Below are 21,843 nucleotides of genomic sequence, written 5' to 3'. Positions count from 1 at the left end.
AATACCTTAAATAATCCTTCCAGTAACCCTAGGTAGCAGGTATTAACAGCCCCATTTTATAGATGAGAAAAGTGCTCTCTGAACATAAGTAACCTGTTTGAGATTACTTTGTCCCATTATGTGCCAAAGCTGGAATTTAAATCTAGATATAGCCAACTTCAAACCTAATTCTTCTTCCATATTTCTTCTCTGGAGGTTAAGATGAGCTGGCATAAAGAAGAATGAAATCATGGTATTTGCTGGCAAATGGATAGAACTGGAGACTATAATGCTAAGTGAAATAAGCCAATCCCAAAACCAAAGGCAAGACAGTACAATGAATCAGACATAACATTCCTATGTTCATATATGAACACATGACCAGTGTTAACTCCACATCACATATAACCACAAAAATGGGAAGTTATACTCCATGTGTGTATGATGTCAAAATACATCTACTGTCATATATAATTAAAAAGAACCAAAAAAACAACAACAACAACAAAAAAAAGACTGGGGCTGGGCTTCAAAGTCTTAATACTGACAGGTGGTTAAGAACAGACTGCTAGTTCAGATATGAAGGTAGCAAGAATGAGGGTGGGAAATTAGCAACATGCTATCTTTGCAGAGGATGTAGTTAAATAAAGACAATAGTCAGAATAAGACAGTAAATTCACATGACAAAGCCCAAATAAAAAGGTGAAGAAAAGGCAGATTGCAGGAGGCCCTAGCTGCTCTTGCCAACGAAATAGGTAACAACTTTGTTTTACTGGAGACTAATGAAAGAGATGTAGCATGCAGAAAATTATGACCCAGAGACTAGAAGGCAAGAGAACTGGAGAAAGGAAATTAAGTTCTGCCAATAACTAGATAAATGGTATTGGGCAAGTCATTGCCTTTGGATTTTTCAGAGATTGAACTAACAGATGTCTGCAGACCCCTCTAGCTTTGATCTTCCAGGAAATACTCTATTACCAGGTTATGTGAGCAAATGTGGGTGAGAGAAATGCTGGTAAAGAAAGCTGAGTGTGAGACATGAGAATAAAGATATTAAATGGGATTCAAGTTAAGACTGGGCAAAAGCCAGAAGATGGCAGGAAGCAAGGGAAGGCTCAACCACGAAAGTATCAATCCTGCCCTTGCTATTAACTTGCTTTGTGGTTCTGACTACATGTTGGCATCATTTCCTCACTGCCCAAATGGACCTCAGGGCTTTGTTCTGGTCACAGCTGCCCCCTCTTCCTGTCTCTTTCCCCTTGCCAGTGCTGCTCTAGTCACACTGCCTGCCTTCTAGTTATTCTACACACTTTTACTTCAGGATCTTTTCACCTGTTCTTCTCTCAGGTGGAAATGATCTTCCTCCTCCTTTTATCTTCTTATTTACATTTCTTCATTTTCTATCTCCCCCACTAAAATAAATTCCATAAAAATTCAGTCTTTGTTTTGTTCACTATTGTATCACATCTCTAAGAGCTATATCAAGCATTTTATTGAATGAATATGCATGTAAACTAGTGGTGTTCTAAGGTTCTTTTTGATTCTTACATGCTGTGACTAACTTATAGGTTTGTGGAACTGAGGAACACTTCAAAAGTTCCAGGCCTAGAGTGAGCTTAGGTTTAACCTATCCTTCTGGCTCCAATTTTTGAGATTTGCTTTATCTCAGGAGTACTTCAAATTTAAAACAAACAGCCTAATACACAGTTAAGTGCACAAGTAGACAAATAACATTAATTCATGAATCATGAACTCATGAATACATATCATGTAATTCATGAATTCAACGTCATATGCTAAGTGTAAACTGTAAACACAATAATCTGGAATACTAGGTCTGGCTTAAAGTCTGGCTTACTTTGGTAACTTCATACTCCTATTTCTGAAATCCTATACTCTGGCTACATTGAACTGTTTTCCCTTCTCTGAAACATACACTTAAGTCTCTTATACACTTAGTATCTGTGGGAAGCCATTCTCGCACGTGATTGGGCACCTCCCGGATTGGGTGTGAGGCGTTCTGGCCAAACTGTGACGGACCTTTCCCCACCCTCTCCAGATGCGAGAGCCTGACCGTGTGGGGGTGTGACTGACCACTGACCCTGAGGCCAATCACTGACCCTGACCTTGGAATGCTGCCCCCCTCGACCTTCATTGGATGGAATTTTTCCCTGAATTTCTTGTTCCCCAATAAAAGGCCACTCCCTGGCATGCTCTCTCTCTCTCCTGCTAGCCCTGAGTAAGCCTTGCTGCCCCACCGGGTGGTTCGAGGTGAGAGCCAGAGAGGTGAGAGCCGTCTCGGACCTGGTCATAGAAAAAGATAATTGAGTCTGTGTGTTTTATTTTGATCTCACTAGTTAACTTCTATGCCACGAACCTCTTTAATGAAACCAGTGTGCTGGTCGCCTGGTGGGAAGTATCCCCTCCTCCAAGCTCCTAAAACACTATTCATGCTTCTATTATACCAATCATCACTATGATCTACTTACTTTACCTGATTGTCCTCCTTAACTGTTCATGCATTCCAAAGGCCTTAATGGTATATTTGGCTCCTCCTTACCAAGGACTTATTCCTGTGACTGGCACAAATGTTCACAAAATTTTATGTTAATATAGCCCCACAATTAAGAATGTTTCCTAACTGTCACTGGCAGACTTGATCGGGAACTTGTCCTTCATATTATCTAAGTTTCCCTATGAACTGCCATAGAACAGATAGCATGAGAGGAAGGGGGCTGAAGAGGCTGGACAGAAAGGAGAGAAAGAGACTTTGCAGAATTTTGAATGTCATGCTGAGGAGATGGGAATGATCTTAACAGTTTTCACAAGCAGGGAAGTGATAGGAGTAAGATCTCTTAAAACCCAGGAAAGAGAAATGAGTTATATTTCAGGGGCAAAGATGGGAGTGAATAATTTAAAACAGTCCCAGTGAAAAATGATTTAAGATATGGAATTGGTAGCAGCAGTGGAGATGAGAAGATGGGCAAAATATGTTCAGAGATAAAACAACATAATGAAAGCAGGTGCCTACTTTACCAATGAGTGAACTGTCTCTGTGCACAAGATAAACTTCCTCCAAATGAACTCTAACTTTTTGCACCCAATATGGCCCCAAGGGCAACCATGAGCAAATAAAAAGCCTTTCTGGCCAGGGAAAGGGGAAGAAGTCAAGGATTAGGAAAGAGCAGCAGCCCCCAGGGGCTGGGGTTGTGACTCAGAGGTAGAGCACTTGCCTAGCATGCTGAGGCACTGGGTTCAATCCTCAGTACCAAATAAAGTAAAATAAAAACATTGTGTCCACCTATAACTAAAAAGTAAATATTAAAAAAAAAAAAAAAAAGAGCAGCCTGCAGGCGACTGAGTAGAGTTACAGGGAAGAGAACTCAAGATATTGCTGATGGCTATTACCTGCAGAAACTTCCCAAAAGAGGCCAGTCTGTGTCCTAGGCAGAAAGGTATCTTCCTAGGTTGAGACAGCTTTAGCCAGGTTTAATACAAGAGGCTTTGATAGTTCAAGTGGTTCCATATTAAGGAAAATTATTCAAAACTTGAATGTAAGGCAAAAAGATGATTGTATGGCCTTTTGGGACATTCTTTATTATGCATCTAAGAGCCATCTGACACTTGGAAAAGGGAATTTTGTTTGACTTACTCACAAACCAATAGGGCCCAAATGTTTTAAAATTCTGCAAAGTTAGAGGTTAATATGTAGAAAACTGAGAAGATAGACTTTTTTTTTTTGAGGGTAACTGTACAGGTTACATTTTCAGGACATTAAACAATTTTGGATCTAGTTTAGCAATTTTATTACAGTAATCCTTTTTTCACTAACAACCTATATCCAGTTTCTCAGCTATTCTTTTTCTCCTGGTTTCCCTATTAATTAAAACTTGATGCATGGTCATTGGGTGTACGAAAATTATGCCTTGACAAGGGTACCAAACCCACAGGCTTGCAAATGTCACAGAACAAGAAGATAGGAGGCAAGAGAAACCTGAAACCCAGGCAGAAGATGCCATGAAGTGTTACAGATGGTCACTTAGGAAATGACACAATGACAGAAACCCCAATGTAGAAGAAAGTGCTCTAGGCTGAGGGTCAGAACATCTGCCATTTGTTCATGGTATGATCCTGGGCACATTACTGCCTTTTGCTGGGCCTCAATTTCACAATTACAAAATAGGAAAGTTGGTCACAATGGTGGTTTACAAACTGTATTCCTGGGAACTCTGCAGGTTTAAGGGATATGCCTCAGGGGCTGTCTTTGGGAAGAGTAGTGGGGAGGCTGACCCATTAAGGCCTACTGCTGTTGCTTCAACCAGAGATGCTCTATTGTTACACATTTAAATAAAAGGTTCCTCTGTAAACCTGATGATTGTCAAGTAAGATCCATATTTGATATCCTAAAGTTCCAAAATTTATGGCAAATGATGTTGAGAAAAATTTAAACACAAAAATATCTCCTCTCACCCTATGCCTCAAAAGACATCATCTAAAGAAGGCTCATTAAGAAATCCCTAGCAAAGCCAGGTGCAATGGTGCGTGACTATGATCCCAGCAACTCTGGAGGCAGAGGCAGGAGGATTTCAAGCTCTAAGCCAGCCTCAGCAATTTAGCAAGACCCTAAGCAACTTGGTGAGACCCTGTCCCTAAACAAAATATTAAAAAGGGCCGGGGATGTGGCTCAGTAGTTAAGGGCTCTTGGGTGCAATCCCTGGTACAAAAAAAAAAAAAAGAAAAAGAAATACCTAGAGCACAGAGGAGGGCTTGGAAAAGGGAAGAGAATAAGGGACTGCCCCTTTTGCAATTGAAGTGGGTAGGCTCAATACCAAAAAGAGAATCCTCTTAGGGAGGACTTAAAAACTCTTCCTCATTATCAAGATTGAAGTTTTGTACTCTAGCCCTGGTTCTAGCACATAAAGGCAGTTTCCTTCTGTTTCTTCATACTATGATCTCTGAAGGTAAAGTGCTTTGTAAATTGAAAAGTGAGTATGAACAGAACAATTTTATTCCTTAAATCTTTTACATGTGTATGTCTCATATGTCTCATCTTCTGCCCAGTCCCTAGAGGACATTCATCAGGTTAAAATGTACAGACTTCTTTTTCTTTTTCTTTCCCTGTATTTCAGAAGTGGGTACAGAAATAGTGGGCTTAATGCTTGAAGTATTCCATCCATTCAACTTAAAAATGACAAATAGAATTTGCTTTTTACTAGGAAATCTGTTTTCATGTTGAAGATGAAAAACTGGTCTCTCAGCTCTTGGATCTCTAGGCCCCATACCTAGGTTCTAGAGAAGGTGGTTTGAGACAAGGTAAAGCAGAAACTTGGGAAAATGTACTAAAGGCATGGAAGATATTTTTATTATGCCTGGATCACCAATTGTTCCTTTTTGGGTACTTCTGAATACAGCCCAGAAAGACTGCAGCCAAAGGTCAGGGAGGCAGTACAATACTCAAGAACGAGTTCAGCCTATAGGTCAGGAGGGCCTGAGTTCAAATTCCAGCTCTTTGACAGACTAGACATTTAGACAGTAAATTTATTTAGTTCACTCTGGAGCTATTGGTACTTAGAGAGTTAGCAAGATTGAAGACTTATCATAAACCTGGCACACAATAGGCACAAAATAAATGTTACTCAAGGGGAAAAAGAGCAAACTAGTACAAAAGACTGAAAGTGAATCACACATCAGGTAAGGAAGACTTAGGGACAAACCCTAGTTAGCAACAGATCAGAGTTGTAAGTTGATCAGAATGGGAAAGAGTTGATTGGGAGAATATGTTGTGCTATTCTAAAAGCATATGGATCTTGTACCAGCCAAAGCAAATCAAACATGAGTGCTTATGGAGCACTTGTTTCTAAAACAAGTATGGGCTGTGTTATTGACACACGCCACAGGGGATTTGAGAAGGCTGTTGGTGGGGATGTTAAGAAAGCTGACATGCTTTCAGTTCTAATCTTTGCTACTGCATACATATGGGTGCAATTGACCTTGGCCCTAGAGAAAAAAAATTGTGGAAACTTGGGTTCTAGTCCGAGCTCGAACCTGAGCAAGATACTTCATATTTCTCAGGCCTCAGTTTTTTCTTTCGTGTTCTAAACAATAATTCTCTATGTGCCTACTCAATTATCACTATCCCCACTTTCAATCAATTGTACTATGGTTCACAAAGATTTAGGTAGTACTGGCAGGAACTGGAATTCAGAGTCTACTATATTGTCTCTCAGTATTAAATGAGGGGGGTGGATCAGGTGAACCAAAGCATTTCTAGAGTTGAAAACTAAATGATTCTTGGTGGCTTAAAACTGGAGTTTCAAAAGTATTCTAAATACTCAGCACTAGACAAAGCCTATCTACTTAGAATCTCATTCATAATAGGCAAAGCCTAGCTGGATGAAAAACCTTCTCAAATAATTCTCCACACTCAGGGCAAAAGCTGGAGTACAAATATAACTTGAGGGTCCTGATAGAAAATGAAATTCATAAAGTTATCCCTGGATAGGCTCTCGGAGAAAACTCTAACTTAACTTACAGATGGAGATAGGGAGGCCACAAAAAGAGAAATAGCTTGGCTGGAAACAGCCAGTAAGTAAGTAATGGAGCACAAACTGGGTCCTATGCTCATGGTTTTCCTCACAGTTGCTAGCCACTTGGTCTTCAATCTTTCAAGCCATTTTGACCTTCACTTTGATATTTCTTTTCCAAATGGTGGGTGGCAGTCACTGCCCCTAGAGCAGATTACCAGACTCTGCCAACACCTTTTTACTATAAATAATGGCTCCTTCTTTGTAACTGCCCCTGGTATATCCTTTAGCAGGACTGAAGTTGAGGTTTCTTCTTTTGCCTCTCCTGATGATGTCTTAGGACAACAGTGTGCCTTTGGAGGCTAGAACTGGAAGGGACATCAGCAATTACAGATCAACACTTTCATTTCATTCCATCCTTGAAAAGCTGAGGAAATAGGTGGGAAGGATAGCTCAGTGATGAAGTGTTTGCCTAGTATGTATGAGGTCCTGGGTTCAATTCCCAGCACCACAAAATAAAAAAAAGCTGAGGCCCAGGAATAAATACTTTCCCAAGGTTGAATTAGTAGAATAAATTTCAGAGTCTGACATTCTCCTTTTTCAATCTAACACTAAACACATGGTTTCACAATTTATTTCAATCACTGGTACTTGAACACCAATCCAGGTTAAGTTTTTTTGCTTGTTTGTTTTGGCACTGGGGATTAAACCTAGGGGTGCTTAACCATTAAGCCACATCCCTAGCCATTTTTATTTTGAGACAGGGTCTCCCTACATTGCTAAGGCTGGCTTGAACTTGCAATCCTCCTGCCCCACCTCCTGAACTAATGGGATTACAGGCATGTGCCACCTGGCCAGGTTTTTGTTTTTGTTTTCTGATTTAAAAAATATTAGCATCAAAATATCCACAGAAAGTAGAATTGTTCTCATCTTGCAGTTGTAGACTACAGCTCAGAGAAATTAGTGGGAAATACAAGAACAAGCCAGATCTTGGTAAATCTGGCTCTAAAGCCCCCCTCTTTCTCCCAACATCATATGGCCTAAGGTTTTAAAGAATATACATAATGGTGAGGAAGATGCAGCTAAATAATCTTCCCAAAGACCAGCTGTTCCATAGGTATCTTGTCTCTTGCCCTATACATTTAGTTCAGTTAACTCGACAGATGATTCTAACTGAAGAGATGGAAGTGGGTCATGATGAATATAGGAGTGGAGAATAGAGATGCAGATAACACAGATAATTCCCAAAGAAGCAATTTGTTTTATGTTAATTGGGTACTTTATAGAATATACTTTTCCCCCTGCATTTGCCCAATTAGACAAGTCTCCTTCATTTATCTCTTACTCATCTCAGGATTCTAGCACCACAGTTGCTGATGGACCTTGGTTTCCTGAATTATAGTTTCCCATTCTCCTAACTTGGTTTTTGATCTCTTGCTATATTCTTAAATTCAGGACTCTGTCTCTCTGCCACAGCCAACATCCCTAGAACTGCCTTCTAGCTGATCTGACCTAGAGGATCTGTCAGTCACTTCAATATTTGATTGATCTTCTGTTTTTCCAGTGAAAAGCAAGAAAGATCCCCTTAGTTTTAATGAAAACAGGGCAACTCAGGACCCAATGGGGCACAGAGCTTTTTTTTTTTTTTTTTGGCATGCTATTCCTTTCTAAGAAACAAGCTGGACCTTATTGCTTTGCTGTGACAGCAACCTTCAAGAAAGCCAGCTGTTTCTCAAACCAAAGTAATAAAATATGGCTCAAATCCCTGGGTGTGGAATGAATACAGACAGCTGTTTCTTATGAGTTGCTCTGGCAGTCTCCCTCATATTCCTCCCGACAGAATTCTCTAGTCACCATGATGCTTATACTGGCAGACAGTGGGCCTCCTGCCTTTTAAGGTACTAATGCCACTTTGATCAAACATTCATCTCTACACCTTGAAAGATGATGATGCACTGCTACTGCTCCTGGATCTTCCTAGATTCTGTTTTCAAGTCACATCACTAGAATTACTAACATTAATAGTCCCTTACATTTGTACAGTATAATGGCTTTATACAGGACTTATTGGAAATGTGCCTTACACAAGGCTGGGCAGAAACTATTATTTCTTGTTTATAGAAGAGGAAACTAAAGACCACAGGTAAGTAACTAGCAAGCCCAGGCATTGCTCACAACTCTCTCTACCTCAATGTTATCTAGAGGATCTGCATTTTAAACCTTATTTGTATAATGCAATCTAATATCTACTTAGAATCTCATTCATAATAGGTAACAGAAGTATTTAGGCAAGGCCCCAAAGTCATCCTGAAGCCTCTGTATCAGTTAATTTTCCTCAGATCTCTGGTTTGCCGTATGCCACCAACTCATAACTTCAATTTAAAGCTCAGGCCTGCCCACTTCTGACTTGGGGCAGGCAGGAGCCAGGCTGCTAAGCACTATGGGTCTAGCCTTTACCCCATCTCTGTGGGTAACATACACCATGGACCACTTATCTCCCCTCATTATTTCTGAAGTAGACCCTCTTTGAGGCTCCAGAGGCTACTACTACATTAGAGGGAGCAATCTGACAGCCAACGGGTCTAGTCAAGTCTGAAGAAGAATTTGATTTGGGCTGCACAGGGCCTCAGAAATCAATAGCCTAACCCTTAACCAGAGAAAGAAAAGCAAATTAAACCCAAAATATAAGTAGAAGTTAGGGGCTGGGGCTGGGTCTCAGTGGTACAGCATTCGCCTAGCACACATGAGGCACTGTTCAATCCTTGGTACCACATACAAATAAAGGTATTATGTTCACCTACAACTAAAAAATATTTAAAAAAAAAAAAAAAAGAAGTTAGAAAATAACAAAGAGGAAATAGATGGAAGAGAACAATGAAATAAAAAATAGGTTCTTTGAAAACATCAACAAAACTAACAAACCTGTAACTAAGCTAATGAAGAAAGAAAACACAAATTACCAAAACCAGAAATGAAAAGGGGAATATTACCACAATCTTATAGAAGTTAAATAAATTATAAGTAAATACTATGAATAATTTTAAACCAACAAATTAAACAACTTAGATGAAGTGGACAAATTCCTAGAAAGATAAAAATTACCCAAAGTGACTAAAAATGAAACAGGAAATCTAAGTTGATCTATTATAAGGGGGGAAAAAACTTAATTAGTAATTTAAAAATCCTCCCCTCCCCCCCAAAAAAAGCCCAGGCCCACATGGCTGCATGGTGAATTCTATCAAATATTTCAAGAAGAAATAATAACAAGCCATTACAAACTCAGGAGGAAACACTGTAATTCATTCTCTGAGGTCACTATTACCCTGATACTGAAACCAGACAAAGATACAAAATACTATGGACTAAGCCTGACCTGGTGGTACATGCCTGCAATCCCAGCTAACTTAAGAAACTGAAGCAGAACCAACAAGTTCAAGTCCATCCTGGGAAACTTAGTAAGAGTTCGTCTCAAAATAAATAAAAAGAGCTGGGGGTCAATCCCCAGTAATTGGGGAGAAGGGGGCGGAGAGGGAGGAGGGAAGATACTACAGATCAGTGTCCCTCAGCAAATTTTAAAAGAATTTAATTCATTTTTAAAATTTAAAATCAATTATATGCTACAACCAAATTCTAGGAATGCAAAGTTGGTTTAATAACTAAAAATAAAATTTATATACCATGTTAGTAGAACAAAAACATAGAATGCAAAATCTAATACCTATCCATTATAAAACTCTCTTAGCCTGGTATAAGGCGTGTTCATTTTCTCTCTCTCTCTCTCTCTCTCTCTCTCTCTCTCTCTCACACACACACACACACACACACACACACACACACACACAATCTTAATGATGAAAAACTCAATTCTTCCCTTACCCCCTGAACTAGAAACAAGGTAAAGTTGTCTCTTCTGACCACTTCTATTCAACATTGTATCAGATTGAGGACTAGAGGTACCATTTGGTGCAATCAGGCAGACTTAGATGAATAAGTAGATTTAAAAAAAAAAAAAATGGATGTCTGATTATATCACTTCTCTACTCAAAATTCTCCAATGGCGTCTTACTTCACTCAGGATAAAGCACTACATGATTTGCCCTGTCTACCCTTGTGACTTCTTTTCGATATTCCACTCTCCCCCTTGCTCACTTACTCTCTAGTCTCACTGGTTTCCTTTTACTCCTAAAATACAATAAGCATGCTCCTGTTTCAGGATCTCTGAACTTCCTGAACTCCAAACTGCCAGAATGTTATTTCCCAAGATACACATATAGATCACTACTACAGTCCCAGCAGATTCCTGGGTAGATCTTTTCTCAGGGAGGCCTTCTTTGATAATCAAGCTGCTCACTATTTCCTTATCCTGCTTTATTTTTCTTCACATTTATTCATTTATACACTTCTTTTTTCTTCTTCTGTTTTTTTCCCCAGTAACAGGGATTGAACTCAGGGGCACTCGACCACTGAACCACATCCCCAGCCCTCCCACCACACTTTTTTTTTTTTTTTTAAGTTTTGGTTGTTGTTTTAAATATTTTTTTTTTAGTTGTAGATTTAATTCATTCATTTATTTTTATGTGGTACTGAGGATCAAACTCAGTGCCTCACACATGCTAAGCAAGTGCTCTACCAGCTATAACCCCAGCCCCCCAGTCCTTTTTTATATTTTATTTAGACACAGGGTCTCACTGAGTTGCTTAGTGCCTGACTTTTGCTGAGACTGGCTTTGAACTCATAATCCTCCTGCCTCAGCCTCCCTAATCACTGGGATTACAAGCATGTGCCATCACGCCCAGCTTCATTTATATACTTTCTTCCACTAGAATATAAACTCCATGAATTAGAAATACAAGGGAACTTTCTTAGCCTGATAAAAGCCATCCACAAAAAAACCCCAATGATGAAAGACTGCATACTTCTCCCGCCCCCACAAGAGAAAACTTTTTTATTCACTGGTACATCTCAAATACTTAAAATAGAACCTGGTTCATAGTAGAAGTTCATCAAATACTCAATAAATGAATCATGAACAAGTATCTTCAAAAAGAAAAATTTATATTGGAAAATGACGAGAAAAGGTTTGGAAACTCCTGGCCCACTAGGTTGAGAAGGACAGGGTTTTTAGGTCATAAAAAAAGAGCCAATATAGGATAACATTAAAAACTTAGTTCTCTGGAGCTAAATTCTTTTGGGTTCTAAGCTTAGCTCTTCTGCCTACAGGTCCCTAAGTCTCAGTCATTTATAAAGCAAGAATATCACCACCTACCTCCTAAGTTGCTATGAAAATGAAATTCATGTATAGTATTCATTATATTAGTGATAATATAATAGATGCTATAATTAATTAATGCAACATTTTCTGAAAATTCTGGCCTTCAAAAAAGAATTTAAAACAATGGTAGAAATTATATAGCTCCACCCGTATCTTACTGATGCACATAGACTACTGCCCTCCAGTCTGCTGTTTTAACTTCTCTTTCTTATCATTTTCTTTCACCCTTCCCATTACTAACAGCTTTCAGGTATCACCTCCAGCAGCTATTAATATAGTACCTCCTCTCCCTTTTTTAATATGTTGCTTTTTTTTTTTTTTTTAAAGAATTTTTAATATTTATTTTTTAGTTCTCGGCGGACACAACATCTTTGTTGGTATGTGGTGCTGAGGATCGAACCCGGGTCGCACGCATACCAGGCGAGCGCGCTACCGCTTGAGCCACATCCCCAGCCCTTAATATGTTGCTTTTAATCATACTGGGGGTTAGAAACTAGAATGCTAAATTTATTATTAACAACACATAAAAACAAGAATTAGCACCGGCTTAAGGATGACAACCCTTTGCTTCCCTCTTGTTTTTTATTTAGGTTCTGGAAAAATGAGGCTGTTAGCTGAATCTATTATAAGGATAACTCTACATTATACATTTATTTATATAGAAACTTTTTGTACTGGGAATTGAACCCAGGGGTGCTTCACCACTGAGAGACATCTCTAGTCCTTTTCTTTTTATTTTGAGACAGGATCTCACTAAGTTGCTGAGGATCTCACTAATGGCTCACCTCCAAGTTGCAATCCTCCTGCCTCAGCCTCCCAAATAGCTGGAATTATGTGCCACCACACTCACCTTGAAACCATTCATATTTTAAAATAGTAGTCAAACTGTTTTAGGAAAAATATGATCTACCCAGGCCATGGAAAGGCCAGAAACTGTAGAAGTTTAGACTACCAAGATAAAAAGAGGTGTCAACAAGAGCCTGGAAACTCATAGTATGAAGAAAAGGTTGGAGTTGGCTATGTGAAATCCAAGAGCACCAGGTGCGGATGAGACTCCTCCATGGCCCCTCAGGCAGAGAGACAAAATGTCCATTAGGGAAAGAGCAAGATGACAGGAAACTGGAATGACTATGGTTTTCAATAAGATATGCAACTACAGTATAAATGCCTTTTTCACTATAATTTGGGTAAGTGAGGGAAGGGGACAAGAAATCTGATCAAAATAGGAATAGCTTTCTCCTGAGATGACACTAAGGAAACAAGGCAACTTCTCAGAAAAACCATTCCGTGAGAACAGACTTACACTAGGATAGACTCTTGAAAACTGCTTTAATATCTATGCCAGCAGTGGCCTTGCAGCCAGGGCATAAATGCATTTAAAGCCACATTCTGCAACCTGCATGCTGTAAACTGCAGCTGTGAATGCTGTCTGGCTTTGTCATCTGTGCTCTGGAATCCTTTTCCTTATGGAAAAACTGAGCTGCTGTGGGAAGGGTCAGGAGAAAGGAAGGAAGAGAAGGTATGGGAGATGTTCTACAACAGAAATTCCCAAAGGAAAACCTTCCCTTTTACTTTGGTGAGTAGTAGAGTGGCAAACAAGTCAGGGGCTGAGATCCTACAGATAGTTATAATGCTTTCATCTCATTTTCTTCTTTCTTGTTTCTTTCATGCTGCTTTATGGTTCACAATGTGGCATTTCTCATTAGTTTCTCTACAACATCCCCGCATGGTTGTCAAACACACAAAGGTTGGGGGGCAGGCAGGCATTCCAATTTTACAAATAGGGAAATAAAAGTTGTCGAAGGGCACACACTGAAATAGATAAAAACCCAGGTTTTCCAACTTCAACCCAACTCTCCAAGTTCCCAATTTGTGTCAGTCAAATGTTTATGGGATCCATGTGTTGGACATTTTCTTCTCCTTCCAGTCCTATTTAGCTGGGTTTCTGCCTACATAAAGGTTTTTCCTATCTCAGTCTTTGAACACCTTTCCTCTAAAAACTGTTGCTCAGAAGGGATCACTAATTCCTGACTGCCCTTCTGAACCTCTCAAATATAGAATCCTTAAAGAGGTCTATCTTTATGAATTTTCTAAGAAAAACTAGGATACTAGAAAGATTAGCAGTGCAGGAAAAGCCATCAAATCAGGAAAAACAAGGGTATTATTTACATTTAGACTGAACTAGGTACTACAATCAGCTTTATGGGGTGTCAGGCATAAAGCCTGAAAAATTTTTCAGGCTTCCTAAGCCTCAACTTCCTTATCTTTAAAATGGAATTGTCTAAATAGATTAAAGGAAATCTAACAAAATAAGTTCTTAGTATGTTGATTTCCTTCCCTTCACTAGCTGTGGTCCTCCTCCTTCTTTCCTGACTTCCCATTCATATAGCCTTACTATATAACTCAATCACCACCACTACTATCACACTTTTCAGGACTAAAAGAATTATAGGATTTCCTAAGGCTAACCTAGGGTCTAGGTAGGTCATGGCAGAGACTGAAGTCAAGAAAGCCTCAGAGTTGTGGAGGTCATATTGAAAGAGCTTATGGGAATACAGGCAAAACTGCCAGGTCCCAGGATACCCCCCAGCAGAAAGCAACTGGCAGAAGCAAGAAAGAAGTAAGCCTGCTTTGCCTTACTTATAGTAAATAAAAATGATACCAGACATTCTCATCGCAGCTCCAAGAAAGTTATCTCAACACTACTCCCAGACCAGGAGGCTACCTATCCCAATATCCAATCTTTTAGTCATGCCGTAGGAAAGTAATCACCTGTAAGTTATCTGTACTAAGGGTAAAAATAATCCCCAAACTTGTTAGCCTGTATCTTAGCCCTAGCTTGCCCAAAGTCTGACCAAGAACTCTCACTCACCAGTATTGAGGCTGGATTTAGCCAGTTATTTCCTCCTTTGGGTTACAGGGTTAGCAGCAACTGCCTCTGGGAACAGTCCTCACCTATAACAGAGAGAGAAGTCCATTAGGGGTCCTGTTCAAAATAGACGTTAACTTAGGATAGTATGGGCATTAAAGTTCCTACCCTCATACATTTTGCACTTTTTTTTTTCCAGACAGTGCTAAGTGCTATTTAAAAAAAAAAAAAAAAATCAAAGCAGGGTAAGGAAGGAAAGAAATAACAAGGAGAAAGAGTAGAATTCTATTTCACATAAAATAGTCAGGAGCTGGGCATGGTGGCACATGCCTGTAATCCCAGCGCTTTGGGAGGCTGAGATAGGAGGATAGTGAGTTCAAAGTCAGCCTCAGCAAAAATGAGGTGCTAAAATAACTCAGTAAGAATGTTCTAAATAAAATACAAAGTGGGGCTGGGAATGCGGCTCAGTTGTTGAGTGTCACCAAGTTCAATCCCCGGTACCACAAAAAAAAAAAACAGAAGGTGGCAGAAAACATGTTCTCTAGGCTCTAGGTGATATGGCTCAGAGCTCCCTACCCATTTACAAGCTAGCCTGATATCCTCTCCATTTACCTGCAATCCAGTATAAAGACTAAAGAGTCCTTTAACTTGTGTTTTTAAGGAATACAAGTTAAAGGACTCTTTAGTCTTTGAGCCAGGTGGTTCCAAAGACTTCTCTAGTCTATAATCTGTAGCTTCTGCGAGGACCAAACCACAATGAAAAGAGCCATTTAGAATAGCCACTATCATTTACCTCACACTTGGAAATAGATTAGGTTCTAAGCTAAGCACCTTATATGCACTATCTTGTTTCAGAGAAGGAGTGAGAATTATTTCAAGATATAAACAGAGATCTGGTAAGGGGGGACTCCACATCTGGAACAAAACGGCAAAAACAAAGACCTGAAAGATATCTATAGGCCCAGGTCAAAGGAGGGCAGGTGAGCGCACGGACTGAACTAGCAGCAGCACCTCCAACTCCACATGTCAACAAGGTGAACTTGTCTTCTATTTCCCAGCCTCCAAGGTTTAGCAAGTGGTATAATCATTTCCTCATGTTTTTATTTTTTTTATTTTTTAGTTGTAAATGGATCTTTTATTTTATTTATTTATATGCGATGCTGAAGATCAAACCCAGGGCCTCATACATGCCAGGCAAGTGCTCTATCACTGAGCCACAACTCCTTCTCTTCATTCTTAGGACTCCAAATGTTCTTACTGTCAATCCCACCTTTCCCTTTTCCACAACTGCCAAGTCCTTGTGTTTTATTTTGGTTTTCCCTCTAAGGGCTGTATATTCACATGTTTTTTCCTTTATTACCTACTGTGTTAACTTCTTTTTCTTCTTGCCTATCTACCTACCTACATACTTACCTATCAAGTGCTCAGTGGGTATCAAACCCAAGGCCTCATGCATGCCAGGCAAGCACTCTACCACTAAGCCACATCCCCATCAGCCTTCAACTTCCTCTTGATTAAGGATCGAATCAGCAGGGCTGGTGGTATAACTGAGAGGTAAGGCACTTCCCTTGTATGTGGCACACGTGAGGCCCTGCGGTCAATCCCTACCACCAAAAAAAAAAAAAAAGGATCACATTATCTCCTCCACTATTGGAATATTTCTTAAAAATTACTAGCATTACAAGGACAGACTATCATAGTAATCTCCCATCCTACTCCAACCCACTGCATCCACACTGTGAAATGGTCCTAATGCCACTCCCCTGCTAAAAAAAATAAAATAAATAAAAAAAAGTCAAGGTTCCCTATCACCTCAACCTTGCTCTCTCTAGGTATGCCATGATCTGGTCATCATCTGCCTTAACCTCTAGTGAGCATACCCCCCAGCTCCCATACTTTTGTCCATGCTGTTGTTCATTTGTACATATTCAAATACTTCTTAATTTTCAAAGTCTGCAAAGCTATAAAGTTATTCTGAATATTTTCTCACCACTCTATGGCCTTACTATATATACATGGTTCTGAGTTAGGGCTTATGGAGAATGCAAGGATGATTGTGAATAGTCCTCATCCTCAGGCATCTTGCAGTTCCAGTGTATCAAACCCCCACAAATGACTGCTAAGAATATTAGGCAGGATCTAAAATTGAAAGAACTCATATATTTGAAAGTGGATAAAGAAATCAGTCTGACCAGGTCTCTCAAGTTTCACAGAAGTGAAGATTTAAACAAGGTCTTAGAACAGGGAAAGACACTACTATGTCCAGGCACTGGGCTAGAAGTTAAACTATTAATCCTCATAATATCTTATAACACGCCCATTTTACAGCCAAAGTAACTGAAGATAGGTGAGGTTAAGTAAGTGTGTCATTCGCAATCAACCAGCCAGAAATTTGCAGAGCTAGGATGTGAACTGAGGCTTTGCCAAAGCCTATGTGTTTTCTCTTACTTTATATAGGTCCATCTTACTTCATTACAGAGCAACATGAAAGTAGGACCAAATAAAACTCTAAAGTTCCTTCTACCTTAAAATTCAAATTATTTGTCTTAGGTGCCTTTCGCTATGTATTCTCTGCAAGACTTTTCTTATGGCAGGATTAGGGTCTTATTAAATGTAACAGCTCAAGCACCTGCCATAGCCTAGCAGATAGAAGATATTAAGTATTTGAGGAACATATGTTTGGACAAACCCTGCCCCATCAACTTTTGTTCTGAAGACTAAAAGAAAGGTCCAAAAACTCAACTTCCATGTTCTGTCAGCCTCAGAATCTACACCAATCTCAAGTACCTAACAGTCTATTGATTGGAGGTATCCTTTTCTTATTTTCAAGAGTAAGGGGGAAAGTGAGGAAAGAAAAAGATAAGGGAGGTTGGGCAGGAGTAGAAAAAAAAGAGAGGAAGAAAAAAGTGGTGAAAGGAAAGAAGGTAAGGAAAGAGACAAAATGAAAGAAAATGTTGGGCAGGATTGAAATGTCTGAGGCCTCAAGATTGAAAAAGGTTTCCTTTACTTTCTGGTTCTAAAATCAAGGTTTTGTTCTGTTTTTAGATTGTTTTTAGAGTAGTAGTAGAAAATTCCTTTTTATAAATTTTAAATGAAGGGAACTTGCCTATCTAAATCCCAGATCAAATCTGTCAGCAAGAGGTAAAGTGAAACACTTAAGCTTCCCAGGATTCCCATCCCCAATCCTCACTAACTGTCCCAGCCAACCACAATCTGGTTTAGGCTGAAGATAGAAGTCAAAAGACCAGAAAGTTCTTCCTCTATAGTCCACTGCTTCCTTCTTTACCAAGTTTATCTCAGACTAGTAAGACCTGGGAGTCTATCTTTTCTTAAGGATACGCAGACACTGACGTGATCTGGAGGCTTCCCCACAGTTCCATGTGATAAATACTTTCTTTGGGAAAGAAAGGTGTTTCTTTCTGATTAGTTCTTCAAAAGTATACAAGTAAACTGGCAAAGTCCCTTCAGAACTGTCTAGGTCCTGGGCCTAGACCTAAATCTCTTTTTTTTTTTTTTTGGGGGGGGGGGGGGGCGGGCTTTTACAGGGAATTGAACTCAGGAGCACTCCACCACTAAGCCACATCCTCAGCCCTATTTTGTATTTTATTTAGAGAAAGGGTCTCACTAAGTTGCTTAGCTCCTCATTGTTGCTGAGGTTGGTTTTGAACTCACAATCCTCCTGCCTCAATCTTACAAGCCACTGCGCCCAGCCAGTTCAATACTTTTTAGGCCTGATCTTCGCCTTATATACAGGTATCTCTTCTGCCTAAATCAGTCAAGAGGATACTGGGCTGAGAATCAGAAACCCTACAATCTAGCTCCAATTCTTTTTCTAATTCACTGTGACTGAACAAATAATTTCACCTTCTTGAACCCTAGTTATCAGATCTGTAAAATTAGGGTGATCGTATTTGCTCTTCTGAAGGACCAAAGATGATTTACAAGAACAAGTTAACTGTTGACATCTATGGCAAGATATGAAGTGGTAATGAAGGAAGACAGGAATGACCTCTATAATAACCTTTTCAGTTAAAAGAATCTTCTGAGTGAAAAGAATCTTCTGAGTGAAAAGAATCAGGAAACACTAGGGCAGACAGACTCACTGTCTATACCACCATCAAAATTAGGCACCCTCAAGACTAGAAAAAGTCCAAAAACTATATGCACACAATCCCAATAGGTACAAGCAGACAGAAAATTAAGAACCAGTAGAAGTCACAGATTATTCAGGGAAAAGTGTCAGAAAGGTAAAAATAACCAACTTAGTGGTAAAGAGCCTATGCTCTAGATTAAGAGACATCTGGGTTTGAATATCAGCTCTGCTTCACTGGCTTTGTAACCTTAGGCAATACACTTATTTCCATGCCTCAGTTCCCTACATTTGATTTAAAAGGTTTCTGCTTCAGAAATGTGTTACCAAGAAAGAAATGATATGCCGTGGGAAAGCCCTATATCAGAGCCCAGCAATAAGTACTCAATGATAAATACTGTTATTCCATTCAAGTAACACAAAAGGATAAATACAAAGCAATAAAAAAGTTCTAAGGGAGAAAAATGTAATTTGCTACTACTACCTATGTATAATGCCTTGCGCCCAAAGCCTTAATTATTCTCATTTATTCCTAATGACCTTTTAATGCCACAAAAATTATCCCCATCTTACAGAAGAGGAAGCCAAGCCTCAGAGAAATAGAAATACCTTGTCTAAAAACTACACAGCTGGAAAGTAGAAATGACTGGCACCCAGATCTGCTCCAAAGTGTCCTTTCCCTATATATATTGCACTTTCTTATTCCCAAAGACCTCCTTTCATATCAAAATAGGTGCCAATGACAAAGTGTTAGATCAAATTCTCTCATTTTGTACTTGGTTTTGCATGCCTGGAACAAAGATGGGCAGGGACGAAATCCAAGTACACCAACAGATAGGGCTTGATAAATCAGGTCCTCCTTAGGAGGACTCCTAAGGTCTCTCTTATTGAGAGCTTACAGAGGCTTTTACCACAACCTAAAGAAATGTTACAAGTAGGCCTATTCTGAACCAAAATACCTGATCAAAACACTTTATACACCAATATGGACAACTTTCCAAGCATGAGCAAATACTGTGTCCTAGGTATGCACTCTATCCACATTTCTGGGAAGCACTCTACTATGGCCCAGATAAATGCCAATTTAGTCTAAAGACAAATGTTCTCCCATGGCCAGGTTATTATATTCAAGCATTCCATCTAAAAAAATAATAGGAACAGGTTCTACAAGAATACAAGGAAACAGGAATCTATAGTTAGAGGTTAGAGGAAGAAAGCCAGGAAGTGAACATAAAGAGAAAATTATGGGAAGACAGGAGGACTTAAGACTTCAAAGGGTAGGGAATCAAGCAAAAGGTCAGGGACAAGAAAAAGGGAGCACTTCAGGGGAGAGAAGAGGAAAGACTTTGACAGAAAAAAAAAAAAATATCATCTACATTTATAAAACTTTGTTTAAAAAAGAAAAGAAAATGAAGATTAAAAAAACAAAAACAAAAAAACCCTTGCCGTTCTAGGGCCTGCAGAAAGACTGGATGAAAGAGGTGTTACTGGAGTGGCATCTTCCTCAGGAAGGGGAAGGAAAGGGGAAGTTATGTTTTCTAGCCCTTGTGGTGGTAACCAAGGCAAGGGTGAACAATCGCTGGAAATCATCATAACCTAACAGCTCCAGGCTCCCACAGGTAGGGGCTCACCACAGACATTTTTGCTATAATCAGCTCTGCGGGCTCACAACTGCCCAGATGCAAGGAGTAAAAGAATGACACAGAGCAAACAGTCCTTGCTTGTCCCAACCAAGCTTGCCATTCAATTTGCTAGTACTATACCAAGTGTCCTAACCTCTTTAAGTCTCAAAACTGCCTCAACCCTTCTATGAGGCCTTCTTTTCCCAGAATTGACCAAACCCTCTGATCTTGCCATTCTACCAGACTCCTCCCACTCATAAGGACACCTGACCTTGACTTTTGTGTCTAGAGTAATATACCAACTGGCTGTGTTGTCGTGGGGGTTAAAAACATGACCTCACAACATAATAAAAATGCAGCCAGGTCACAAAATGGCTCAGTAAAACGCTACCCTACTCCCCAATAAAGACAGGTGTCAGGATGTCCAGCACATCATAAAAGGAGACCCAAAAGGGCAGCTGGTTTCTTAATGACAGGAGATGTTAAAACTCTTGAGCCCCAACTCATGTCCACATACGAGAACATAATGCATGCCATAAACAGATGAAACTCAATCCAGACAGTCTCCAGGCTGCCTGGAGGAACGTCCAGAGAATACAACAGATGTGTTAAGACAATCATTCTTGCCTCTGCAAATTCTGAGCACTAACAGCATTTCTCCTTCCTCAGCTAAAGCTATCTCCAGTTTTCCCCTCCTCCTTCTCTAGAAGAACCAACCCTGCAGGAATTATCAAGGGAGGCACAAGTAATTACTGTTTTCTTTTCTCCATGCTAATGAGACAGTTGGATGGTTCCCCATCCCCCTCTTGAGCTGGAAGGGAGAATCTAAAGCTTTATAATCAGTAACAACACACCAAAGCTGAAACCAGACAATGCTCTGTGCAACTGAAACTGTGTTGGAAGATAGCATTCTGTCCCTGATGAGGCTAGAGCTGAAAAGTTCCTACAATTTATAGAAAGGGAGTTAGACTAGGGCAGGGAGATCTTTCAAGTCAGAGGGAAGTCAATGGCAAGGACCAAAACCAATCTCCTTACTCCCAACCAGGGTACTTCCCAAATCACCCTACAATATAGAATGACTTTGAAGTTATTCTCAATGTGCAGTCTGGCATTGTAAGTTTCAAGTTCACATAACAACTTCTGAACAGGTATTTAAAGCAATGACAAAATTCTGCAGATGCAGACTCAGCCCAAGAAACCAGGTCTGAGGTGGAAGGCCAGGGTGTAAGATATGATTCCAATCTTATCCCCAAAATTAAAATCACAAGTGTACTACTGTGCCCACCCCCCCAAAAAAAAAAAAAATCTGATTTTTAGGTGAGATTCAGCTCAGTTACATAAAGACTACGTGCACAAGAATGAGGTCCGGATTTATCCTTAGGAACGAACTTCAGGTCTGGTGGATAAAGGTACTCTGGAGTACAGACCACTAGGACCTCAGTCCGCTATTCCCCTCAGTATATAGATAAAAAAAAAATTGAACCCAA

General features: G+C 39.7%; 1 protein-coding gene across 3 annotated transcripts in view; it reads right to left on the bottom strand.

Moving 5' to 3' along the window:
- Raly (RALY heterogeneous nuclear ribonucleoprotein) overlaps positions 1-21,843 on the bottom strand; it is a 76,918-nt gene that overhangs the window by 31,469 nt on the left and 23,606 nt on the right. For all 3 annotated transcript variants that reach the window (XM_026383308.2, XM_026383307.2, XM_026383309.2), the window contains exon 2: positions 14,648-14,730. The gene's annotated coding sequence lies outside the window, so the exon portion shown is untranslated. The remainder of the gene's footprint in view (positions 1-14,647; positions 14,731-21,843) is intronic.

The sequence above is a fragment of the Urocitellus parryii genome, chromosome 6 (assembly GCF_045843805.1).
Source record: "Urocitellus parryii isolate mUroPar1 chromosome 6, mUroPar1.hap1, whole genome shotgun sequence".
In the NCBI taxonomy this organism is placed as follows: Eukaryota; Metazoa; Chordata; class Mammalia; order Rodentia; family Sciuridae; genus Urocitellus; species Urocitellus parryii.
This window is presented reverse-complemented; position numbering and strand designations above follow the sequence as displayed.